General features: G+C 37.0%; 1 long non-coding RNA gene across 3 annotated transcripts in view; it reads left to right on the forward strand.

Moving 5' to 3' along the window:
* LOC150059125 (uncharacterized) overlaps positions 1 to 27,756 on the forward strand; it is a 71,263-nt gene that overhangs the window by 2,756 nt on the left and 40,751 nt on the right. For 2 of the 3 annotated variants that reach the window (XR_016536688.1, XR_016536687.1), the window contains exons 2-5: positions 25 to 166; positions 1,770 to 1,866; positions 12,516 to 12,588; positions 23,822 to 23,923. This is a non-coding gene — a long non-coding RNA (uncharacterized LOC150059125). The remainder of the gene's footprint in view (positions 1 to 24; positions 167 to 1,769; positions 1,867 to 12,515; positions 12,589 to 23,821; positions 23,924 to 27,756) is intronic. The other variant, XR_016536689.1, reaches the window with a different exon arrangement.

Below are 27,756 nucleotides of genomic sequence, written 5' to 3' on the forward strand. Positions count from 1 at the left end.
CTCTTGTTAATCTGGTAAAATTAGGCACCATGAAATTATAAATCAGAGCTCATGCTGGGAAGACAGATGAGGAAGGCTAAATCCTGAGTACTTCTACTAATAAGTAGCCGTTGGAACAAGCAGCTTAAAGCAAAGAAGCTGGAAGAAGACCTGACAAAAGATAGAGGTGAGAAGTAGAAAATTGGTGTCCCAGAAGTCAAAGGAGGGATATGGGCCAAATAGCAAGCAGTATTTCACTAAATGAAATGGTTTGTGAATTCAAGATGATAAATAGAACATTTCAAGAATAGTGTACTAGCTCCAAAGATAAAAGAAGCAACATGTACAAACAGATCTTTTGAAGAATTTTTACTAAAAAGTACAGTGTAGGCCAAGTGTGGTGGCTCACACCTGTAATCCTAGCTACTCAGGAGGCTGAAATCTGAGGATCAAGGTTCAAAGCCAGCCGGGGCACAAAAGGACCTAAGACTCTTATCCAATTTAACCTCTAGAAAATGGGAAGTAGAGCTTCCTTCAAGGGTATGGTAGTAGCCTTGAGCTGAAGAACTCAGGGACAACACCCAGGCCTAGGGGTAGAGTGGTAGTCTTGAGCTGAAGAACTCAGGGACAGTGCCCATGTGGAGATCTAGCTCCATGACACCCCTACCCCCAAAAGAAACTACAATGTAGATGTAGGATATAGGCATATATATATATATATATATATATTTTTTTTTTTTTTGCCAGTCCTGGCCTTGGGCTCAGGGCTTGAGCACTGTCCTTGGACTTTCTCAAGGCTAGAGCTCTAACATTTGAGCCTCAACACCACTTCCGGCTTTTTGCTATGTATGTGGGGTACCGAGGAATTGAACCCGGGTCTTTGTGCATGCTGGGCAAGCACTCTACCACTAGGCCAAACTCCCAGCCCCCCTAGGCATATATTTTTAAAGATGCAAAGTAGATAACAAAACAGACATAATACTTACATGGAATAGAATAGCATATTTTTATTTATTTATTTATTTTTGCCACTCCTGGGCTTCAGCTCAGGGCCTGAGCACTGTCCTTGGACTTTCTCAAAGTCAGAGCTCTACCACTAGAGCCTCAACACCACTTCTGGCTTTTTTCTATGTATGTGGGACTGAGGAATCCAACCTGGGTCTTCGTGCATGCTAGGCAAGCACTCTACCGCTAGGCCAAACTCCCAGCCCCTAGAGTAGCATATTTTGTGAAGCTGTATCAAATACGTGAAGAGCATGACATATCAGACTGATTCCCCATGGAGACTGATTATCAGTTAAAACAGCAAAGTGGGAAAGGCTTGGGAGATTGGATGTCGATGGTAGGGGACTGCTAACTCTTAGGACAAAGAAGAGAGCATTTCTCAAGTAGTTCAGGAACAGCTTGAACACCAGAAGACACAAAAATAGGAAAAAGCCGTATTTGTGGATAACTTGGGAATTTCATTGAATATTGTAATCTATAGGAGAGAATATACCAGAAAAGAAAGACCAAGGTGAAACAAATGTGTGCAATCTGAACTTTATCTTAGATTATGTAGAGCCTTAAAGTATTTTCAAGTAGGAGAATGGATAATCCTTTGTGTGTTTCAGGCTGGTAATTCTGACAAGTTATATAGACAGTGGATTGGACTGGTGAAATGCAGCCAAGACTGTGAAGGTCTTGAAAACCAGATTGGGAAATTTGGATTTAATCAGATAGACAAAGGGAGCCACTTATTAAGTTTTAAATAGAAGAAGAAATGAAGACAGTGTTATTTTGTCCTTTAGAATTAAACTGGAAGTGATTTACAAGATGGATTAAAGCGGTGACAGATTGGAAACTCTGCAGATTTGCCTGGCTTTTTCCCTGGAATTTTCCTTGCTGGTTAGTAAAAATATCTTGTTTCTTTTTATAAGAGAGATTTAGCCCCAAATATGGAAAATCTGACTTTATTGCGTTCATCTCTTTGTAATGTTTTTGTTAAAGAGAGAGATTACACAGGAAACACAGGCTGTCCTCACTTGGTTCTGTCAGGTGTAAACTCTGATTATTACATATTTATCAAATGTTGAATCCTTTCCATTTAACAATCATCATATCAAGCACTTGAGAAACAAAGGAAGAAAACCAATACCCGCCCACAAAGAATTTACGGTTTCATGGAGGTGGCAAGCATATAAAATATAAGGTTAGCAAGCTCCTGGTGAAAATAGCTAGGTACACAGTGTTCTCAGAAGGCCAGGGAGGAAGTAACTCACTACAAGAGAAAGTTAGAGCTTCCTGGGGATGACAACCTTTAACTACTTCTACCTGAACAGATGTTGCACTGGAGAAGAAAAGGGAAAGGCTTGGTTTTCTGAGGAAACAGTATGATCAGCGACGTAAGAAAGTCTAAATCCTAGTGGGTAGTATATCTCTTATCCAGTGGCAGGCAGGAAATGAGACTGTATTGAGGTGCTGGAGCTGAATTGTCAGAAGTTCTGAGAATCTGAGTTATGTCCTGTAGGCCAATAATTTCCCTTCCTGTCTCCATCACCTTGAAATACTGGAGAAGAAACCCTCTACCAATGAGCTTTATTTCCAGCCCTTAGATTTTTTTTTTCTTCCTTTGGAAGTCATGGAGCTCAGGTTCTGGGAGCTGTCCCTGAGCTTTTATGTTCAAGGCTAGTGCTCTGCCATTTGATTTCTAAGATGGAATGTTGTTGTAAACTCGAGCGTGATCTTTCTTCCTTCCCAAACTACAGAGCCCTATGGTTCCTGGTGTTTGCTACTGTATCAGGCCAGTGATTCCTCTTGTGTGTTTTGGTCCTGGAGTGTCAACACAGGGCCTGGCATAATCTCTGAGCTTTTGTGTTCAAGGCTAATGCTCTGTGACATGAGCCACAGCTCTATATCTGGCTTTTTGGTGATTAATTGGAGGTGAGACTCTACCAGACTTTCCTTGCCTGGCCGGCTTTGAATCATGATCCTCAGATCTCAGCCTCTTAAGTAGATGGAATTACTGGTATGAGTCACAGGTATTCAGCCCAGAGATTCTTTTCATTGTTGTTTTGTGTGCTGATAGTAGGGCTTGAACTCATTGCTTTCTGTTCTTGCTTGGCCTTTTCTACTCAAGCCTGGCACTGTACCACTTGAGCCATATCTCCATTTCTGGTGTTTGCTAATTTATTGGAGATAATAGTCTGACACATTTTCAGCCAGGGCTTTGAACCTCAATCCTCAGGTCTTAGCCTCCTGAATAGCTAGTATTAGAGATAAGAGCCACCATAGCCTGGCTAGGCAAGTGATTCTTTTTTTTTTTTTTTTTTTTTGAGGGGCTGGGGGCGGGGTCATGGGGCTTGAACTCTGGGACTGGGTGCTATTCCTGAGCTCTTCAGCTGAAGGCTATACCCTACCCCTTGAGCTACCACCCTTCCTATTTTCTGGAGATTAGTTGGTGATAAGAGGTTCTCTGACTTTTTAGTGCCTAGGCTGGCTTTGAACTGAGATCCTCAGATCTCAGCCTCCTGAGTAGCTAGGATTACAGGTATGAGCCACAGCACCCAGCTTAAATTTTTGAGTTCTAAGTATACTTTAGATATTAGGCTCTTGTCTAGTGCATAATTAGTTTAAAAAAATCTCCCATTCTTTGGGCTATTTATCTTGTTGGCTGTGTCCTTTGGACACAAAAACAAATCAAAACAACACTGAGATTCCATCTCACCTCAGTTTGAATGGCCATTATCAAGAAAAGTAACAATAACAAATGCTGGCATAAATATGACCAAAATGGGACACTAACATCTCTAATACCTTGTTGGTGAGAATGTAACACAAGCTCTTGTTAATAGAACACAAACAAGGCCACACTAAAGCTACTAGCACAACTATGTTTGTTGAAGAATTATTTACCATGTTAAGATATGGAATCAGCTCAGATGCCTTTCAATGGATGAATCAAGAAAATGTGATATGTACAGTAAAATTTTGCTTATTCGTCAGAAAGAATAATATTTTACCATATGTAAGGAAATGAAAAGACTTAAAAAATTATATTAAGCAAAGTAAGCCAGACCTAGAGAAATATAGGTTGCAAGGTTTCCCTCATGATAGCTAGAATGTACCTATATATCTACAAGTGAACGTACTGGATGGAAAAATTAAAATGAAATAAAATACATTGGGACATGATAAATTATACATTTATACATTATACATTTGGCATTTACACAATGGTGAGACCAAAAGAAGATATTCTTAGGAGAGGAACACAAAGGTATAATACCTATGCTCATCTGATCATGTAAAATTTATCAAAATGAACTCCAGGAAATGGGAACAAGAGATTTTTCCTTCTTGCTGTTTTTGTTTTCTTTTCTTTTTGTCTTGATTGTTCATTTCTTTGTCTTTGGAAAGGAGGGGGGCACACAGAAATGTTGGGTGAACAAATGCATTACTGGTAAAACGTTCCTCCCATTCTGTGGGTTTCTTATTTATCTTTTGTTGGTAGCAGTGGTACTTACTAGGAAGTATGTTGAAAATCAACTATACAACTTGTGAGTAGCGATGGAGGGAAAACCTGGGAGAGAGCAAGAGATGGGGTGTCTGTTCAAAAAGAAATGCACTCCTTGTCTGACTTACATACTATAACCCCTCAGTACATCACCTTTATAATAAAAAATAAAGTAAATGACATTGAAGTACATTGGCTGCACATATGAAAATTTCACAATGAAACTCATCTATGTAAGAAGCTAGGTGCCAGTGGCTGATTTCTAAAGTCCTAACTATTCAGGAGGTTGAGATCTAAGAATTGCCGTTCAAAACCAGCCTGAGCAGACATATTAGTCATACTCTTCAGCAAAAACCAGAAATCGAGTCATAGCTCAAGCACTAGAGTACCAGCCTTAGACAAAAAAGTCAAGCAAGGGCCAGGAGTGTAGCCTAGTAGTAGATTGCTTTCCCAGCATGCACAAAGCTCTGGGTTTGATTCCCTGGTACCACATATAGAGAAAAAGCTAGAAGTGCTGCTGTGGCTAAAGTAGTAGAGCACTAAACTTGAGAAAGCCCGGGGACAGTGCTCAGGCCCTGAGTCCCCAGGACTAGCAAAAAAAAAAAAAAAAGTCAAGCAATGCCCTGAGTACTAGCCCCTGTTCCCTATCCTCTCACCAAAAGGGAGTAGAATAGGTAGGGGATAAAAAGAATGAGGAAGAAAGTACAAGTACATTATACAGATATATGAGATCCAAGTACATTATATGCATATATAGAAATATTGCTGTAAAAGAGATAGGTTAAAACCAGATTGTTAGTGTGGACCCTCATCCATTGTAATTAATGTGTATATAATAAAAGAATGAAAGTATGTACTGGGAAAAGACCATGTGAAAAACCCAGGTAGATAAACATCTATAAGCCAAGGAAGCTTTATGAGAAATGACCCTCTGAACACCTTGATCTTAGATTCTAGTCTCCAGAATTTGAGAAAAGTTATCACATAAGCCACTCAGTCTGGGATGCTTTGTTAGAGCAGCCCCAATAACTAACTATATTTTCACTTCCTAATATGTATGCTATACAGTCAAAACTTCTTGGCATATTAAAATGCTTTAGGGCCATGTCTGTAGATCAATACACCTTATGCCATGATCACTGCTCATCTTGTTGATTATACTTCTTGTCAGGCTTGCATAAAGCATCATCTTCCTTATACTATGTTTTACACTTGCAGAGCATTCTGACGTAATCGCTCCTTCCTACCCCTCTAGTTGACAACAAACTAACATCTCCAAGAGTATAATGTCTTAGCCTGTGATAATAAGGTTAGTGAACATTGTTGTAACAAATCCTGTACAAGCACATGAACAGAACTGAGGACTGATGGAATAGAATTGAAAACCCAGAAATGAACCAATGGCCACCTAATCTTTGGTAAAGGGAAAAACAACAACAAAAACCTCAAAACAACAGAATGGAAGAAAGCCTCTTCAACAAGTGGTGCTGGCAGAATTGGCTATACACATGTAGAAAATTTAAGTTGGATCCTAATATATTACCCTGCAACAGAATCAACTCCAAATGGATCAAAGACCTTAATGTAAAAGCAGATACCCTGAAAATATTACAGGAAGGAACAGGACAAACACTAGGGCTCCTCTGCGCAGGTTGAAACTTTCTTGATAAAGACCCAAAAACACAGCCAATCAAAGAAAGGTTGGAGGAATGGGATCACTTTAAACTGCAGAGCTGCAGTTTAATGGCAAAGGACACAACTAGCAAGATAAGTAGAAAGCCCACAGACTGTAAGATCTTTATTAGCTATACAACAGACAAGGCCCCCATATCTAAAATATACTTAGAGCTCAAAAAATTAAACTCCACCCCAAACAAATCCTCAACCACCCTATTAACAAGTGGCTTGTGACTTAGAGAATTCTCTGAAAAGGAAATAGTTATCTCTTATCTCTTTTGCTGTCCCTTGGTTATCTCATATTGTTACAGTACTTTATCTTGTTATCTGATATATTGTATATATGCTTATTTGGTTATTTGAAATAGGATAGGGAAGGGGGGAAAACAAGATGAGGGGTGAGGGTGGGGGGAGGAAATGGGGACCAAGACATGAGAAAGGGTATCAATGTTTGTGAAGTAATGCACTTTCTATCTGGTGAATATAATGTAACCCTTCTATTAATTACAATAAAAAATATATGAAAAAAAAGAGTTGCCATTAGATACACAGAGAAATGTTCAACATCTCTGGTCATAAAAGAAATGCAAATCAACATTGAGATCACCCCTTACACCAGTTAGAATGGCCATTATTAAAAAAAACTAATAATAAAAAAAACCTAATAAGAAAAGATGCTGACAAGGATGTAGCCGAAAGGGAATACTACTACAGTAAACTTGTTCAACTACTCTGGAAAACAGTTGAAGGTTCCCCAGTAAACTACATGTCCCCCTGCCGGGCATTTACCCAAATGTCCACAAACAAGGACATCCTAAAGCTACCGGCACAACCATGTTCATTTCAACATTTTTAAAAAATGTTTCCAAGACATGGAAGCAACCCAGATGTCCCTCAATGGATAAATGGCTCGAGAAAATGTAAATATATATAATGGAATTCTATGTTGCTGTCAGAAAGAATAACATTGGCCCATTCATAAAGAAATGGAAAGACTTGGAAAAAAAATCATGTTAAATGACGTAAGCCAGATACAAGAAAACATAGACTATCTGCTTTCCTGTGTATGTAATAATTTGTATATGTCTAGGATAATTCTAGCAGGCAATCATAATACCTCAATAGCTATGTATGTATGACCTTATAAAAATGATATGAATATCAATGTAACCCCTCTATAATGTATAGAGGTGCTGATCAAAATAAACTACAAATTATGAAAATGAGGGGTTTTTCTGAGGGTGAGGAGTTCTTAGTGTACTGTATGCAGCTATTTCTTTTTTTTTTTTCTCTCTCATTCCTCCCCCACCCCTTGGTTTACTCCCTGTTGTTACTGTTTTTGGTTTTGGTTCCCTTTTTTATTTTATTTTATTTATTTATTTATTTATTTATTTATTTATTTATTTATTTATTTATTTATTTTTGCCATTCCTGGAGCTTGAACTCAGGGCTGGGCACTGTCCTTGAATGCTTTTTGCTCAAGGCTAGCGCCCTGCCACTTGAACCACAGCACCACTTCCAGCTTTCACTGAGTATGTGGTACCAAGGCATCAAACGTAGGGCTTTGTGCATGCTAGGTGGGCACTCTACCATCTACCACTAGCCTGTGCTCCCAGTCTTTGGTACCCTTTATATTGCATATAAGTTTATCTGATTTGGGGATAGGAAGGGAAATTACAGAAATGCTGAGACAAAGGTCAAAGTGAACCAGTGCAACAGTGATACAAGATAATGAACTTTATAACTTGGTGGGGGGGGGGGGAGAGGAGGGGGAGGAAAGGAGGAGAAAACAAGGGAGGGGACAATACTGTTTGAAAGGAAATATACTCAGCTTACTTATGTAATTAACCACTTTGTACATCACCTTTAAAATAAAGTTCTGGCCTGGGAGTTTGGCCTAGTGGTAGAGTGCTTGCCTAGCATGCACGAAGACCTGGGTTCGATTCCTCAGTACCACATACATAGAAAAAAGCAGGAAGTGGTGCTGAGGCTCAAGTGGTAGAGCTAGAGAAAATCCAAAGACAGTGCTCAGGCCCTGAGCTCAAGCCCAGTTCTGGCAAAAAATAAAATAAAATAAAAATAAAAAATAAAAAAGTTCTATCCAATTAACTGGCATGTAAGTACTTAATAAATATTCTATAAAAAATATACCAAGTGCTTGGATATCCAGAGCTACATGATCTTAAAAGAAATGTATCTATACTGAAACAAAAGCCATATAACGAATGATTGTTGTCCTTAATGTACTATGTTATCTCTCATCTTCTTTGCTGTCCCTTGGGTATCTCATACTGTTACAGTACCTTACTTTGTTATCTGATATATTGAATTTATTTGTATTTGGTTATTTGAAATTTGATAGGGAAGGGGGGAAAACCAAGATGGGGGAGGGGGCGGTGGGGGGGAGGGTAAAGGGTACCAAGACATGTGAAAGGGTATCAATGTATGTGAATTAATGTACCTTCTATATGACAAATATCATGTAACCCTTTTATTAATTACAATAAAAATATTAAAAAAAGAAATGTATCTATATTCTTGATATTCATTAAAGGAGACATATTTGTACTATGGTAGATGCTCATTTAGTGATCAAACTGTTTATATCTGTTGATAATCTCTCTCAGACAAAAATAGCATTCTAAATCCAGCTATCTTTTTTATATACTGCATGCACATGCCTATGGTATTTGAATGTGTTTGCTTTCTGTTACGTTTTCAGTTTATTCTGTCTATACATTTTTATTTCCTGTTTGGTGCTTGACAGTGCTATATTCAAATGGAAAAAAATTATGAAATTGCTGTTTCTATGTAAAGATATTTTTAGCTAGGCAGAAGAAACCAGCAATCATACTGCACAATGATAAGTACAAAATGTGCATGAGGTTTGACAGTGTAGCTTAACTGCAATACATCTAAGTATTGAGGGTTTCTTTTTAAACTTTTTTCAGCAAAGAAATTATTGTTTCTTGTGTTTATCTTCAAAAGATGGCTTTTTCCTGACCTTTCACCCTTGCTGTAGAAGAACATTATTGGAACTCCCTATATATTGATTAAACCCAATGTCTGTGTGAGAATTTCCAGAATCCTCTGTCTGGCTGTCCTCTTCATTAAAGAATTCGTAAGAGAGAAGGAGCCTTCAGAGGACTTTAGCTCCCACCCCCTTCTCTGCTTATCACCCTCTTCTCACCTCATATAGAGTTAGTATTGACAGCTATTTCTTTTCTATTTCTGTGGCCTTCCAATATGTGAAGGAAAGATACTGAGAAAATGGAACCTCCACTGCTCTTTCTTGTCTGTCCCCAACACCAAGTTCTTAACTGTAGCTAGTCAATTCTTCAGGGGAGAGCAATGCCTAGTTTTTGGTGGTATCTCACAGGAATCTGAAAGAATTGTGATAAATCTAAGAGACTTGATAAACTAATATAAACTACTAGCCAACTTAGAGCATAACTAGAATGCTTATGGATTTGTTGGAATATTTCTAATTCTTGTCTCTTATACAGTATTCTGTGTCTGTGGTATCTGCCTTTTAACTTTCCCACAATATAAAAACTACAAGCCTGATAACTGTGGTTGGTGAATATACTTACAGATAAACTACAATTAAAACAATACAGTTGTACTGGAATCAGTATATATATATGTCTAACTGATAATTACCAAGCAACACCCTTTATCACTTCTTTCATAACCAACTTCAATTTTTAGCCAAAAATCTTAGCATTTATTTATTTATTTATTTATTGCCAGTCATTAGGCTTGAACTCAGGGCCTGAGCATTGTCCTTGGACTTTTCTCGAGGCTAGAACTCTACCACTTGAGCCACAGCACCACGTCCAGCTTTTTTCTATGCATGTGGTACCGAGGAATTGAACCCTGGCCTTCATTGAACCCTGGCCTTCATGAATGCTAGGCAAGCACTCTACCAATAGGCCAAACTCCCAGCCAAATCATAGCATTTGTTTGAAAACTTTTGCGTTATAGTCTTCTTACAAAGTTGATTTCAAAATCAATTTGTTTCCCTCCCTTTTTTCTCTCTTTCCTTCCTCCTTTTCTTCCTCCCTCTGCCTCTCACTCTTTGTTGTGCTAGTCCTGGGCCTTGAACTCAGGGCTTGGGCTCTATCCCTGAGCCCTTCTCTGCTCAAAGCTAGAGCTCTACCACTTGAGCCACAGCACCAATTCTGCCTTTTTTCTGTTTATGTGGTACTAATAAATCGAACCCAGGGTTTCATACATGCTAGACAAACACTCTACCACTGAACCACATTCTTAGGCTTTTTTTTTTTTAAGTTTTATTTATTTATTTATTTATTTATTTATTTATTTATTTATTTTTTGCCAGTCCTGGGCTTGAGCTCAGGGCCTGAGCACTGTCCTTGGACTTTCTCAAGGCTAGAGCTCTACCACTTGAGCCTCAGCACCACTTCCAGCTTTTTTCTATGTATGTGGTACCGAGGAAGCGAACCTGGGTCTTCATGCATGCTAGGCAAGCACTTTAACCACTAGGCCAAACTCTCGGCCCCCATTCTTAGGCTTTTAAAATCAATTTGGCGCGTGACTTTAAGAAATTGTAGAGCTCAAGTCAATGCTAGAATCAACCAGCAACGGGATAACTAGGCCAGTATTGCAGGCAAGTCATTTCTGTTAAGGCCTGTGTAGGAGAGGTTGGTGAGAGGTGCTCTGAAGGGAGCAATTTTATTTCTTTCTTGAGTTTTATCATCTCAGATCCCAGGACAATTTTTTTCTTTTATTTCTCTTTCTTGAGTTTTGTCAATGGCTTTTCTGGCCAGGTTTGGTGTCACACACCTGCTTTCCCACTCTTGTACTCACAGTCTCTACTCTTCCTGAGAAAATTATCTATTGCTAATACTATTGCCCAAGATACAAGACTCCAGCTTCTTCCCAGCCTTTTTTTTTTTTTTTTGCCCGTCCTGGGATTAATCCCAGGGCCTAAGCACTGTCCTTGGACTTTCCCAAGGCTAGTGCTCTATCACTTAAGCCACAGCATCACTTCCAGCTTTTTCTATGTATGTGGTACCAAGGAATTGAACCCGGGTCTTTGTGCATGCTAGTCAAGCACTCTACCACTAGGCCAAACTTCCGGCTATCAGCCTTTCAATGTTACACAAGCAACTCTTATTCTTGGGCAGAGAGGCTGCATCATGTCCTCTTATTATGAAACCTCCATCTTGTTGAACTAGCCACATCTAGTTCTTCAGCTTTCCAGCCTGAGCCATCCAACCTTTGATTGTATAAGCCAATCTAATAATCCCCATTTATATTATGCATGCATATGCAAAAATGTATATAATATGTACATACATAGAAATACATACATATATGTATAAAACATATATATATATACATACATGTCATGCACACACATATAGGAATTAATTCCTGACTTTTTTATACCAAGACTAAAAGTAAAGTATATTAACAAATGTGTGGTGGTGGTTTTAATGTGATTTTTTCTCCAACTTTCTATAGAAAGTATATATAACTTATTCAAGGAGAGAAAAGAAGCTAATATTGCTTTTTTTGGAGTAGTTGAAAATTTGTGGTCAAACTTGAAGTCTGGCAGAGAAAACTTCTGTTTCAGTCACAGAGGCTCTGGCATTACTTCCCCTGGTGGCAATCAGATTCAATTTCAGGAGCATGCTCAAAGGTTTGATAGTCTAGACTTCTGAAATTTGAACAGTATAAAATTTTAACTTTTAAACTTACAAATTAATAGAAAATGATACTGCTTTACTGTTGTCATAGCCAGGAGGTAATGGTTCACACCTGTAAATCCAAAATACTTAGGAATCTAAGGATTACTACCCAGCCTGGGCAGGAAACTTGTTCAAGAAATGCTCAGGGAAAGTGCCCGTCACACCTGTGCATGCACACATACACATGCACTCCTACACATACAAAGTTACAAAAATGTAATCTCAAAGTGTAACATTTTTAATTCATTTAATTTTTGAAAACTCAGTTTGGTCTTTCTAATTTTCATTTTTTCTATTTATTAGTAAAAGTTCATATGGGAAACTCATTCAAAGAAGGAATAAATGATACTGAGATGTAAAATTATAATAGGAATAGAAAATGCCATGTATATTGTTGCTCAATAATAAAGTACTTTGGTTTCCCAGCACAATTATCTTTGAAGTGGAGAGAAATGAAGCTTCTAAAGTCATGAGTCATGCAGGCTTCTTCCTAGAGCAAAGTATCTCCAAGTTAGATGCTTATTAAATAGTCTCAGAGGCCCTATCCTAAACAGATTATTAATCTCTGGAAGAGTGGCCTGCAAATATACATTTTAACATACTCTGGAGAGACATCTATACTTGACAGTCACATTGTTTTTTAGGAATTCTCTATCATGATCTGATTGGTGAAGTGGAGAGAAAACAGAAGAAAAAGAACGAAAGTCTGGAATATAGGTAAAAATTCCTTAAGATATATACTGAGGACTGATCATGGCTTAGCATGACAATATTCCCAGGACTGAGAGGGAGGAAGAACAATACATTAGGAGACTATTTGGCGATCAGTATAGGCTGTATAGAGACTGTCTCGAAAATCAAATCTCTAGTTAGAGAAATAAAGCAAGAAGAAAGACGTAATATGGATTCACATAGGGGAAGAAAGAAGTCAAAATCTCTATTTACAAACATGATCTAATATCTAAAGGACTTAAGAGACTCCATTCCCTAGGTTCTAGAGCCAGTGAGTAACTTAGGCAAATTAGCAGCATATAAAACCCACAAAAAGCAGTAGCATTCTGTATGACAATAATGACAATAATGTACAAGCAGAGAGGGAAGTCAGAAAGCTATTCCATTTGCAATAGCCTCAAAAATATTTAGGAAAAAACAACCTAAGGGAGCAAAAGACCTCTACAGTGAAAACTATAAAAAGCTGAAGAAAGGCTAGGGGTATGTGGCTCATTTGTTAGGGTACCAGCCTTAGGAAGAGAAAGACTCTTGAGTTCAACTCCCAGTACATCCTGAGTCAGAAAGACAGAGGCAGATACAGATAGGATGCGCGGCAAGAGATTTGTACCACTATCCATGTGGTTGTACTAGTTTACTTGCTCACTAATAGTACAATAGGGTTCCTTTTCCCCCATCTCCACGAACATTTGTTGTTCAAATTCTCAATGTTGGCATATCTAACGGGTGAGGTTTCTAAAGAAAAAAAATCATAGAACTTCTCTATGACCCAGCCATATCACTTCTGGGCATTTACCCAGAACATTACAAGTCAGGTTACCTTAAAGACACTTGAACACTCATGTTCATTGCTGCATTATCGACAATATGAAATTATGGAAACAGTTCAGCTGCCCGACAATAGATAAGTGGATCAAAAAGTGTTGTACAATATATGATGGGATCTTGCTCATCCATTTGAAAGAATAAGATTATGTCATGTATTCTGAAATGGACCTAAAACAAATCATGATAATAAGGTAAGCCAAGCTCAGAGAGACAGCTTGTTTGCAGAATCTAGATCTAAAATACAATTGGATATGGTAATTTATACAGGATTCTAGGCATTCATACATAAAGGATGATACTCTAGGAGAAGAAACCAGTGATATAACTCCTCTGAACATGTAAAATACTGTTTTAAAATATGAGTTCCGGAAAATGAAAACATGGGTAGTTTTCAGTTGTTGGTGGTGTTGCTTTTGTTTTTGTTTTTGTTTTTTCTATTTAGAGGGAACAAAATGGGCACAGAAATTGGGGGAGGACAAATATTCATGGTATTCTGGTACATTGTGGTAAATCAACTATGCAACTTGTACGCAGGGACATGAGGCAAAGGGGTGAATTGTCCAAAAAGGAAATGTAGTCATTATCTGATTTATGAAATGGTAGCCCCTCTGTATATCACCTAAATAATAGCAATAAAATTACATTTAAAAAGATTAAAAAAAAACAGCTGGAGATGTGGCTCAAGTGTTGGAGTGCTAGCCAAGTAAGCAAGGTGAGCAAGCATTAGGCTGTGAGTTCAAACCTTACCACTATCAGAAAAAGTAAATAAAAGGATTTACATTTAATGTTCTCACTTTGTGTCATTTGCTCCTTATTAGAATAAGAAATATCTAAGAATTATATATTTTGGCAAAATAAGCAGAATAGTAAATTTTATTTTTTTCAGGCATAATTTATATATTCCTATGGTACTGAAGCAGACTGGTTTTGCATTTTTAATAGCAAAACTAGGTGCTAGTCATTTTACAAAGAATTATTGACATTCTTTTGGTTAAAATACTATGATTCATATATATATATATATATATATATTTTTTTTTTTTTTTGCCAGTCCTGGGCTTGAGCTCAGGGCCTGAGCACTGTCCTTGGACTTTCTCAAGGCTAGAGCTCTACCACTTGAGCCTCAGCACCACTTCCGGCTTTTTCTATGTATGTGGTACTGAGGAATCGAACCCGGGTCTTCATGCATGCTAGGCAAGCACTTTAACCACTAGGCCAAACTCCCGGCCCCAATGATTCATATTTTTAATGGCTAAAACTTTTAGTTTATACCCTAATTTACTTGGCTGTCATCCTGCAGTTAAAATTCATTAGTTTCGATTTTAAATTTCATATTTCCTTAAAAAGTTGGTGATTCATCTATATGGTCCATCCAAACTCAGTAGTTATTCTTTTTTTTTTTTTTTTTTTTTTTGGTGGGTCTTGAAATCTGGGCCTGGGCGCTATCCCTAAGCTCTTCATCTCAAGGCTATCACCTTACCCCTTGAGCCACAGTGCCTCTTCCAGTTTTCTAGTGATTAATTTGAAGATAAGAGTGCCCAGACTGGCTTTGGACCTCCAGACTGGCTTTGGACCTCGATCCTCAGATCTCAGCCGCCTGAGTAGCTACGATTACAGGCATGAGCCACCATACCCGGCTAACAGTAGTTATTTTTTAAATAAATATGAAATAAAAACTGTGGAAAGGTAGAGAATGAAGAGAAATGGAAATAAAAGAAAATGAGAAAACCATTACCATAAGGACTAAATATTTCTTCCCATCTTTTCAGAAGAATATACTTTGCAAGTGATTCTTAGATATCTTTCTGTTTCTCATTGGTTTTCATCTAGAATAGTTTATGTCTCACTTTATGTTTGAACATAGTTTGGTAGTGTTAATCCTTATTTGTCTTTCCAGGCTTTATGGTGATGTTTTTTAAATTTTACTTTATGGTAATCTTTTAATGTATGAATTTCTGTATTGGAGAGTGAGAGGCAGAGACTCACTAGGAGAGGCACAATACCTTTAAGAATCTGTGACCTCTCATTTTGATCCTTGATTTATCACACATTTCCACAACTTTACCAGTGTCAGAAGGTCTGTTTTCTCTTGGGTTCCTACATTCTTGGGGGATGAAGTGTTCAGAGTCTTCAACACTATATTGGAATTCCCCTGGAGTATTTAGCATCTGGATGCAGCCATTATCACAGTAATGAGAAATTGAGCAGGTCATGAATGACTCTAGGGGAAATAACAGGACCAATAGCAAATCTACCTTACCTCTGCAGTATTGCAAACATAATGAGTCAATAGGCTTCTCTGTGAAATATCTGCTTTTGTTTGTTTGTTTGTTGCCAGTCCTGGGGCTTGAACTCAGGGCCTGGGCACTGTCCTTAGGCTTTCTAACAAGGTTAGTGCTCTACTACTTGAGCCACAGCACCACTTCCAGTTTTTTCTTTGTATGTGGTACCAAGGATTTGAACCAGGGCTTAGTGCATGTTAGGTGAGCACTCTTACCACGAGGCAATGTTCCCAGGCTCTTTCTGTTTTTTTTTGGTTTTGTTTTGTTTTTAATCAAATTTGTATTACTGTTATCTGATCTATTAGCATAGGATTAGATTAGATTAGATTAGATTACAATAGTGAATGATGTTGCTATGAAAATTTCATAGTATTGGCCAGGAATTTGGCTTAGTGGTAGAGTGCTTGCCTAGCATTCATGGAGACTGGGGTTCATAAAAAAGAAAGTGAAAAGTGGTGCTGTGGCTCAAGTGATAAAGTGCTAGCCTTGAGGAAAGCCCAAGGACAGAGCTCAAGCTCACGACTGGCAAAAAAAAAATCAGAGTATTACAAATTATGATTTTCATAAAATTATGCAGACTGTTACTGTAAACTGTGTTATGCCTCATGCACATAATACATTTCCGTTTTTAAATAATACTACTAATGAGATCAGTACTTCTGAAATATAATAAATGGCACATATTTGTTCAAAACTAATTGTATTAGCATCACCAGAAGAGGCAAACTTTTAGATGGATCATCTTGACATCTTTTTTTTTTCAACTAGTTTATTTTTTTTTATTGTAACGTATAGAGGTATCACAATTACATTTGCCAGACAGAGGGTACATCACTTCTCACACATTGACATCTCCTCTCATGTTTTTGTCCCCATTTCCCTCCCCCACCCCCTCCCAATCATCTTGTTTTCCCCTCTTCCCTTTCCTATTTCAAATAAACAAATGAACGTATATACAATATACCAGGTAAAAAAGTCAGATACTATAAAAATATGAGATTAACCAAAGGGCAACAAAAGGGAAGAGAAATAGCATAGTACATTAAGAACAACAATCACGTGATACTAATCTCTTGTTTCCACATCCTGAAGATCCTTTCATTTAGCCTCATCCTATATGTATCTAGGTTTTTAGCTATTGTAATCCTCTGCTAGGAGAGTCCTAGGTTTGTACTAATTATGACAAATGAGGGAAACCATTGAGCCTATGTTCCTTTGAGTCTGGATTACTTCATGTCATCTTGACATCTTTAGTGTAGTAAAAGACACTTTTTATAGTATAAAATCATATATATACATAATAAAAAGCTGAGAAGAAAATAACTAAAATATCTGATAGCAGAGATTTAGACCTCTGCTACAATGTAAACATACAAGGCGTTAGTGAAATGGAGTTGGATACTGGTGGCTTACAACTATAATCCTAGCTACTTGAGAGGCTGATCTTGGCAGAAAAAGTTCTTAAAACCTCTTTTTCAGGGGGGAGGGGAAGAGGGGGAGGGGGACCATGACATACATGTATGTGAAGTAATGTACCTTCTATCTGGTGAATTTAATGCAACCCTTCTATTAATTACAATAAAAATATATGAAAAAAACACCTCTTTCTCAAGAGCTACACACAGTGTCCCTTTCCTATTTTCCTAGATACTAGAAAACCTAACACCTAACATAGGTGTGTACCTAAGTAAGAAAGTAAGCACAAAAATTACCATCAAAAACTAGGGTTGAAAATGTTTCCAGGTTAGATCATCTCTTAGCAAGCTTGAAGACCAGTGTTCAAATTCAAGCACTGCCGAAAAAAAAGAAGTGAAAGGTAAGTCCTTCCTTCCTTCCTTGCTTCCTTCCTTCCTTTTTCCATCGTGCAGCTTGAACTCAGGACCTGGGTTCTGTTCCTGATCTCTTCAGCTCAAGGCCAGCACTCTACCATTTTGTGCCACAGCAGTACCACTTCTGGTTTTCTGGTGGTTAATTGGAGATAAAAGTTTCATGAACTTTCATGTCTAGGCTGGCTTTGAATCATGATCGGTAAGTCTCAGCCTTCCTCAGTGTAGCTAGGGTTTCAGATGTGAGCCACCAGCTCCTGGTATTATGTTTCTTTAGTATGATACTAGTCTTGCTTTAAGTATATTGACAGGAGTATTATTTTCCTCCTTTTTCACAAAGGAGGAAGCGAAGAAGAATGTATCCCTGGTTATACCATTAATATGTGGCAGGTAATCTCTTCTAGCGATTTGGTGGTTTATTGGAAGTAAGAGTCTCACAGACTTTCCTGCCTAGGGTGGCTTCAAATCATCATACTCAGTTTTTGCCTCCTGAGTAGCTAGGATTACAGGCATGAGCCACTGGTCTCCAACCAGACTTTCTGTTTAAGGCTAAATAATATTTTATTATAGCTAAATATCACATTTTGTTTATCCATTCATCGGTCAGTTGACAATAAGTTGTTTCTACTGTTTTCTTTCTTGTTTTGTGATGCTGTATGGATCCCAGGATCCTGTGTGTGCCAGAAATACCTCTATGTCTCGACCACAAATAATGCTACAGAGAACATAAATGGAAGATATCTCTTGGAAATCCAGATTTTGGCTCTTTCACATATATATATATATATATATATATATATATATATATATACTGAAAAGTGAGATTACTGTCTCATATTACAGTTCTTGGTTTTAGTTGTTTGAGGAACACTTATCTCCATGGCAGCTGAACTACTAAGTTGTTTTGCTGTTGAGTTTTGGAACTTCTGCTCTTATCTTGAGTATTAACCTGAGGAATATATTTTTAAACAAGTATCCTTTCACAGGCTGATTTGCCTACTGCTTTTTCATTTGACATATTTTGAAAAATTGCTGTAAGAAATTCTGTTATATGGCTAAAGCATAATTTTAATAATCTCTTGCAATTACTTTCTCTTTCTGTGTTAGAAATAAAACTATGCTAATCATATCAATTGATTTTTTTAAAATATTTTTATTGTAATTAATAAAAGGGTTACATGATATTTGCTAGATAGAAGGTGCATTAATTCACATACATTGATACCCTTTCACATGTCTTGGTCCCCATTTCCCTCCCCTCCACCCCCCCATCTTGGTTTTCCCCCCTTCCCTATCCAATTTCAAATAACCAAATACAAATATATCCGATATATCAGATAACAAAGTGAGATACTGTAACAATATGAGATAACCAAGGGACAGCAAAAAAGATGAGAGATAACATAGTACATTAAGAACAACAATCATTCATTATATGGCTTATGTTTCTATATCCTAGAGGTCCTTTCAATTAGCTTCATACTATATGGCCTTATGTATCAAGGTTTTGCTCTATTGCAAATCTCTGCTAGTAGAATCCAAGGTTTCTACTGATTATGACAAATGAGGGAAACCATTGAGCCTAAGTTCCTTTGAGTCTGGCTTACTTCACTTAATAGGATTTTTTCTAAGTCTTTCCATTTCCTAACAAATGGGGCGATGTCGTTTTTTCTGACAGCAGCATAGAATTCCATTGTGTACAAATACCACATCTTGTTGATCCATTCATCAACTGAGGGACATTTAGGTTGGTTCCATATCTTTGCTATGGTGAATAATGCTGCAATGAACATTGTTGTGCTAGTGGATTTAGTATGCCCTAGTTTCTGGATGGTTGGGTAAATGCCAAGTAGTGGAATTGCTGGGTCATAGGGGAGCTCTATGTTTAGTCTTTTGAGGAACTGCCATACTGCTTTCCATAGTGGTTGAATGAGTTTGCACTCCCACCAACAGTGTAGTAGTGATCCCTCCTGGCCACATCCCCTCCAGCATCTGTTGTTATTCGTTTTCCTGATCCTGGCCATTCTAACTGGAGTGAGGTGGAATCTTAGAGTTGTTTTGATTTGCATTTCTTTTATGACCAGAGATGTTGAGCATTTCTTCATGTGTCTATAGGCCATTTTTGTTTCTTCTTCAGAGAAGACTCTTTAAGTCTTTGGCCCATTTTTTTAATGGGATGGTTGTTTCTTTGGAGATTAGTTTTGGAGTGATTCCATTTTTTGAGCTGTTGATATATTTTAGATATGAGGCCTTTGTCCATTGTTTGGTTGGTGAAGATCTTCTCCCACTCTGTAGGCTTCCTAATTAATTTACTAGCTATGTCCTTTGCCATACAAGAGCTCTGCAGTTTAATGCAGTCCCACTTATCCAGCCTTTCTCTGATTTGTTGTGATTCTTGGTCCTTATTAAGAAAGTTTCGACCTGTGCCAAGGAGGCCTAGTATATCTCCTATTCCTTCAAATTTCAGTATTATTTTCCTGAGATGGTTGTAACAAGGTACCACAGACTTGATGAATATAAAAATTTATTATCTCCTAGTTCTAGAGGCTAAAGGTATAAATGTGGTAAGGCCACACTGACCTAAGAACTCAAAGAAAGATAATGCTCTTGTACTTTTTAATTTCTGTTCACTGTTCACATTTTCTGACTTGAGTCTGCAGTATCTACCTCTGTGTTGATATTGCCTCATCATATCTGACTGTCAGCTCCCACTGCTTCAGGTTTTTTTTCCATAGATTTTTTTTATTGTAATTAATAGAAGGGTTACAATATATTCACCAGACAGAGGTGCATTACTTCACAAACATTGATACTCTTTCTCATGTCTTGGTCCCCATTTCCCTCCCCCCCACCTTTGCCCCTCATCTTGTTTTCCCCCCTTCCCTATCTGATTTCAAATAACCAAATATGCATATATACACTATATCAGATAACAAGGTGAAATACTGTAACAATATGAGATAACCAAGGGACAGCAAAAGAGATGATAGATAACATAGTACTTTAAGGACAACACCCACTGCCTCAGTCTTATAAGGATAACTGCTACTGGAAGTATTGCCCATCTGAATAATCTTGTGTGATCTCACTACCTCCAGATCTTTAATATTGTATTTTCTAACACCCTTGTTATTCACTACACTCCCAACTTACAGGGCTTGAGATGTGGACATACCTTTGAGCAGGACATAATATAGCCCAACATAGTTACTGAATTATTTAGATAAACCACTAAATCAAAATTATTTCTTCATAATATAAGCATAAATGACTTTCAAAGTCATTTCATGAACAAGGTATCTCCATATATGTGCATGGATATATATATATATATATACATACTCCATATATATATATGTACTCTTAATATTGGTGATAAGAAAATATTATTATTAGGTATTAGAAATATAAGTATTAGGTATTTCTACTTCTACTTATTTCTACTTACTTATTTTTTAAAGATTTATATTAACACTTTTTGCCTGTCCTGGGGCTTGGCTTCAGGGGCTGGGCATTGTCCTTGGACTTTCTCAAGGCTAGAACTCTACCACTTGAGCCACAGCATCACTTCCAGCATTTTTCTATGTATGTGGTACTGAGGAATTGAACCAGGGCTTTGTGCATGCTAGGCAAGCACTCTACCTCTAGGCCACACTCCGGGCCCCATTAACACTGATTTTTTTTTTACATAATATTTCAAATGTCAAGTTTAACAAACAAGTATTCAAGAATGGAATCTCTATATGCAATCACTGGTACATAAATTTAAGAACAAAGTTAAAATGAAGCTGAGAGTTTATATGTCATAGACAAATATTGATCTATATATCAATATGTCTATAGAATATATCCCATCATAGATTTATATGTCTATCTAGTTATATTTATATCTCCAAGTTCTTGTCAATTATCTTGCATACCCGAGTATTGAGTCATCACTCTTGTGCTGTTTGGATCTAACATTCACATATCAAGGAGACCATGAGCCTTTTTTTTCCCTTTTGGTCTTGGCTTATCTCACTCAGTATGATTTGCTCTAGTTTCATCCACTTCCCAGCAAATGTCATTATTTTATCTTATCTGGTTGCTATGTGGAATTTCACTGTATATATTATATGCAATTATCTGTAGAGGGGCATCTGGGTTGTTTCCATCACTTGGCTATTGTGAATAGGGCAGCGATGAACATGGCTGTGCAGATATCTTTATCATATCCTGGGTTTTGATGCTAGGAGTGGTATGGCTGGGTTGTACTACTTATTTTTAATGTTACTAGAACTCAGAGACTCATATTTGCTAGGCAAGTGCTCTACTACTTGAGCCATGCCCTCTCCTATTAGTCTTTAAGTATTTTTCTTAGTTCTTTTTTTTTGCCAATCCCAGCCTGGACTACAATCCTTCTGTTTATGCCCCCCACAAGTAGATGTGCACTACTATGTCCAGCTTATTATCTGAGTTAAGGGTGTCACTTTTTGCTCTTTTTGCTTAGACTGTTCTCAATCCCCAGTCCTCCTAATCTCTACCTCCTAAGTAGCTAGGATTAAAGGAATGAGCCACTGTCCCTGGCTGGAGTATTTCTTAGATGTAAATGAAAAGTTTACCAAAAAGGAACTATGTTGGGATACAAGACATTTTCACAAGCATTTTGGGTGATGAATTATGTAGAATTCTAATTTGAATACTAAATTGTTAATGAGAATGAATTTCAAGCCAAAACTCAGTGGCTCATGCCTATAATCTCAGCTACTTGAAGCCAGCTCAGACAGGAAAGTCTGTAAGACTCTTATTTCCAATTAACCATTAAAAAGCTAGAGGTAGAGGTGCGGCTCAAGTGGTATAAAACTAGTCTTGCATTAAAAAAAAAACCTCAGGGATAGAGTCCAAGCCCTGTGTTCTAGCTCCAGGACGGGCACAAAACCGAACAAACAAGAATGAATTGCCAGCTTTTTAATATACAATTTGAAAAATTAACATAAGCAGTTGAGCATCAGTCCTTTAAAGTCTGAGGTAATGCATTTTTTCTAGGGTTATGATTTTTTTAATCTAAACTGAGTTTTGAAATTTTCTGCTGTAAAGTACTGCTTTTCTTTTTCCCTCCCTGGTACTAGAGCTTGAAATCTTGGCCTGGATGCTGTCCCTACGTTCCTTTTACTTAAAATCTTGGCCTGGATGCTGTCTGTCCCTGCACTCCTTTTGCTTAAGGCTAGCATTTTACCACTTTGAGTCACAGCCTACTTCCCCATGTCTTTGTATGTGTCAGAAACAAACCTTTATCTGTCAATCATCTGAAATTTTAGGATTGGATTGCTATTTTCCACAGGTTTGTGTAATCCATCCTAAGAAACTGTGTATCACTAACATGAGTTAATTTTTGCAAGTATAAGTTTGTTGTTATTTAAACTTGATGGAACTGTCATAAATTTAGCAGATGTGTTTGGAAAAATAACTGGAAATTACAGATGAAATCTTCAGCATTTTTCTGCTGCATGTTAGGCAATAACAACAATGACATTTAAAAATAGCATTCATATGAATACTGAAAAATTTTAATACTTATAGTCTTATGAATTGGTATATTATCATGTCTTACAATAATCTTATGAAATTGGAGTTATTATTTCCATTTTATAGCTAAAGGAAATGAGAGTTGGAGTGGTTAAGCAATTTGCCTAAGGTCATTTCACAAAACTCTTATTAAATGTAGAAATAACTTTTCGTTTCAAGGCTGTCTGACTTCAAAATCCATGTTTCCAAATCCATGGCACATAAATATTTATCTATGATATTCAGAAGCCTGCCATTTACTTTTTGCCACTCACTTATTTTTGAAACATTGACTGCTAACTATATGAAAGACCCAATATTAGCATTAGAGATACAAACATGAACAACCAGATCATTCTTGTCCTTAAGGAAGGCTATATCCTCACATAAGCATACTCTTACAAATTAGTATAACTTATGTAGCAGAAAGATCACAGGATTCAGAAGGAAGACATGTTGGATAGGCAGAGGGAGAGGGAGCATTTTTATAAGCAGGCACAAATCAACTTGGTATATGTGGGAATTGTAGTTAGTTTTATGCTTGGGTTACAATCCTGTGATGAGTTCAATTCATTGTAAAGGCTGCCCAGTGGGAATTTAATTACCATGATAGGGCTAAGATTATCCAAAGGGACAAAGGCCTAGAAGTTACTGTAAGGGATGCTGAGATTCCACCAAAAGCAGAAGGTATAGAAATGACCTGAATAACTTTCTCTTTCTCCTTATCTGATTTCCCACTAGGATCTCCCATTGATAAACTTAAATGGAAGCCAATTGGCAAGAGAGTCAAAGAAGTATTATTAAGAGCCACCTTTTTGCCACATAGGAAAGAACAGGGGAAAGGTAAGGACTAGATGTGAAAACAGTGTGTGAACATTAAATGCTCGCATTCTTTCATCAGCAATATTAAAATAATTCTATTGTCTCAAAGGATCTGAGGTACAAAACATGAGATAGAGATTAGGATAAGGGAAGCTTATTATTATTTTTAATTTTAGTTGGGGTAATGTACAGAAGGGTTACAGTTACATTCATCAGGTAGTGGGTACATTACTTCTTTTTTTTTTTTTTGCCCCCAGTCCTGGGGCTTGAACTCAGGGCTTAAGCACTGTCCTTGAACACTCTTTGCTCAATGGTAGTGCTCTGCCCCTTAGCCACAGCATCACTTCCAGCTTTTTCTGTGTATGTGGTACCAAGGAACTGAACCAAGGGATTTGTGCATGCTAGGCAAGCACTCTACTTCTAGGCCACACTCCCGACCCAGTACATTACTTCTTGAACATTGTTACCCCTTCCCATGTTTTTTTTCCCTTTCCCTCCCCCATCCTTCCCTAAAGGAAGCTTATTGAGTGATGGTTTCAGGATCAATGCTTGTAGAAAGATGGAGAGGTAGGAATTGAGCTGCAAAGTAGCCCTATCAAATCCTTATCTTACCCCACAGGTGGCTCTGCAGCTATGACAGTTCTTCAGAACTATCTTGAGCTAGGTATAGGAAATAAGTTGTAGTGTCTAGCATTTTCTCTTTCCATAACTAGTGCTGGCTCTTTCCACATATTCTAGGTCACTTTAATCTACACTAGCAGCTTTGCATTGCCAGTGGCTTACCTAGTGCCAAGACTCTCTATTCTGAGGAGCCATACTTGTCATATTCTTCTTTGGCCAACGGAACTATGATAATGATTTAATGACCCAATTGGAACAGTGACTACCAAGAATAACCCACATAGATTATCTGAGCCCCACCCATATTCCAATCACTCATATCTCTTCCTGATGATCTGGGTCAGTTTTCTCTGTAAAAATAGTGACTCCTTATCTTTCTGACTAGTCCATGAATACAAGAAAGAGGATTCTTACTGCATCCTTGATGGAAATTTTCTGTATGTGAGAACTAAAATATCTATATACATATTCCAGAGGGCTATGCTCTAGTAGAAAAGAAATGCTCAATATCTATGAAGATTCATCTTTGATGCACATAAAAATTCAGAGGACAAATGAAAAGGAAAACTACAAAATGAGACAAGAAAGTAGGCAGTTAATTATAAAGAGTGAAATAGCATTTAATGATTCTGATATGGAAAGATAAAATCATTTCAGTAAATAGAAGATGATAACTTGACAAATGCTGCTCTAGGAAAGGTACAGTAACTTGAGTACCCAGAATGACCCCAGGATCCATAAGAACTAGTGGCCTTGAAGAACTGTTTTCCACTGAATGACAGCCCGATTGGATGAGTACAGAGAGTTAAAAATAGAACAATGAGGAAACAAAGAGAAAGGTGGGGGGAAGGAATTGCTTGATTTATTTATTTATTTTTACTTTCAATATAGTAGAAATAGCATTAGAGAGGAAATCATTGAGAAAGTTGTTGAATACCTTTTTCTCATAGGTGTCTTAACGGGTTCTTGGTGAATAGTAACTACATCTTTTGATGCTACTTCTAAAATCTGATCTAGATAATTATAAAGTCATCTGACCACTTCTATAAAATTATTTCTAGCAAGTTTTCAACTACTGTTGTCAATATATCCACAATCTCAAATGTCCTTTGAATGTTTCTGTGAAAAGTAAGAAAAAGAATGTTCACTATTTCTTATGACCATATTAGAATAAAAAGCAATATTTGTTTTAGAGGAAAGGGGACTAGTCTATGAATTTGAATATAAACATGGTATTACTCCAAAATATTTTAGAAATGTGATAAGAATATAAACACATTTTTGGCAATCATCAGTACTAGAATACCCTGGGGAAGAATAGGACCATGAAACCAAAAGTCAAAATACAAACAATAACATAAAACAAAGAATGAGGTAAGTATAACTGCCAAGGACAAGTAAGCATATTCTATTATTCAGTTAAAATGTTTTTATGTAAAAGTAACTATGTTGACTGAGTCACTAATCAAGTAGTGGGGACCCGACCTATTTACTTTATTGAGTCTAAGACAGTGAGAAAATAAGAGTATAATTTATAATTTTTATTGTCTTCAGCTTAAAAGCAAAAGGTGAACTTCTTCTTTTTTTTTTTTTTGCCAGTCCTGGGCTTGAGCTCAGGGCCTGAGCGCTGTCCTTGGACTTTCTCAAGGCTAGAGCTCTACCACTTGAGCCTTAGCACCACTTCCGGCTTTTTTCTACATATGTGGTACCGAGGAATCGAACCTGAGTCTTCATGCATGCTAGCCAAGCACTTTAACCACTAGGCCAAACTCCCGGCCAAAAGATGAACTTCTTATGAAACTTTACTTTCTGTGTGGCTATAACCCATCAGAGCCAAGTAAAAGATTACAGAGAATTATTGTCAGATGCTAGACTTTTCCTTCCAGAGAGATCACAATCCTATACCTTGAAAGGGCAGTCTTCTAAAACTCCTAGGAAATATTAAACAGATATACCAGCAACTTCAGTACAAATCAGGAAATGCCGGACTTATAACTGTATTAACTAAGTTAATATGTACCGCATCCATGATCATTTATCCTAAACCAGCCCTGTTTACAGTTAATATTTCTTTGGGGACTGAGTTCATGTATTTTTTCATCTTCTCTGAATTAAATTTAGATGATGAAAATGAAGTTTGTATATTGGTTTTAAAAATAAAAAATTTTAAACATTACCAAGAGATTTAGCTGACCTCTGATTTTCTACCAGTATTTGAGTGAAGGTATTAAATCAGATATTTTAAGACAATTTTAAAGATTGTGTCATTTACGAGGCCCTTTATATTTATAATGCAATAATTTTATGCATGAATTTTTTATAGTATGTTTCCATATATTAAATGGAGAAAAAAATACTAATTTAGGAAGGCACATTTCCCAGTTTTTCATCCTTTAATGTGAAAATATTGAGCAGAACAGAATCATGTAATTTAAAATTTGATTTGTTTTCTTGAGATTTTTTTTTCTCATACTGTTTATTCATTAAATTGTTCAAATATTTTTGATTGGCTTCAATATTCTGGAAAATATGCATACTGATTTGGAAGCTGATAAAATATTTCTGAAAGTCATGATGGTTTATACATTGGCCAATCTGAAAATATCCTCAAAATAGCTCTGTACAACTGAGAAAAAAATTATTGATGTTAAATACTGCTATCGACCAATATGATTTTTTAACATAAGGGTACTGGTGGAGGATCTAAACTGAACATATACCAGTTGTCCACAAAAATGAAGATGTTGGGGATCTCTCGTTCTTTATTATGTTAATGTTCTGACTCTTCAAGGTTTATGTGTAAACCAATAGCTGAGTGAATTCCTACAAATACAACAGCAAAATTCTCCTGATGTAGAAAGCAAGAAAACTTGATGCTTTCCACATCTGGTTGTCATGGCAAGAAGTAAGCTAGAAGAAGATTCAAAGGATAGATCTGGGCTAGAGCATGGAAGCTATCTAAACATACTCTTATAATAAATTTTGGACAAAAGTAACCATTAGTCAATGTGATTATCCAAAAATGAATAATTAAAGTGATATAGGAATACTTAAGTGGTATCATAATAAGTGTGAATAAAAACAACTAATCAATCAAGTCTAATCAATTATATTTTGTGTGAGATGAGAAAATTGGATATAATGAATATATCCAATATTATCTAGTGTATAAAAGACCCATTAAGAAGAAAATAAAAATATACTTTAGTGGCTTTTTATGTCTTCCACATAGT

This window comes from Megascapheus bottae, chromosome 9, assembly GCF_031878675.1.
Source record: "Megascapheus bottae isolate mThoBot1 chromosome 9, mThoBot2.hap1, whole genome shotgun sequence".
NCBI classification, from domain to species: Eukaryota; Metazoa; Chordata; class Mammalia; order Rodentia; family Geomyidae; genus Megascapheus; species Megascapheus bottae.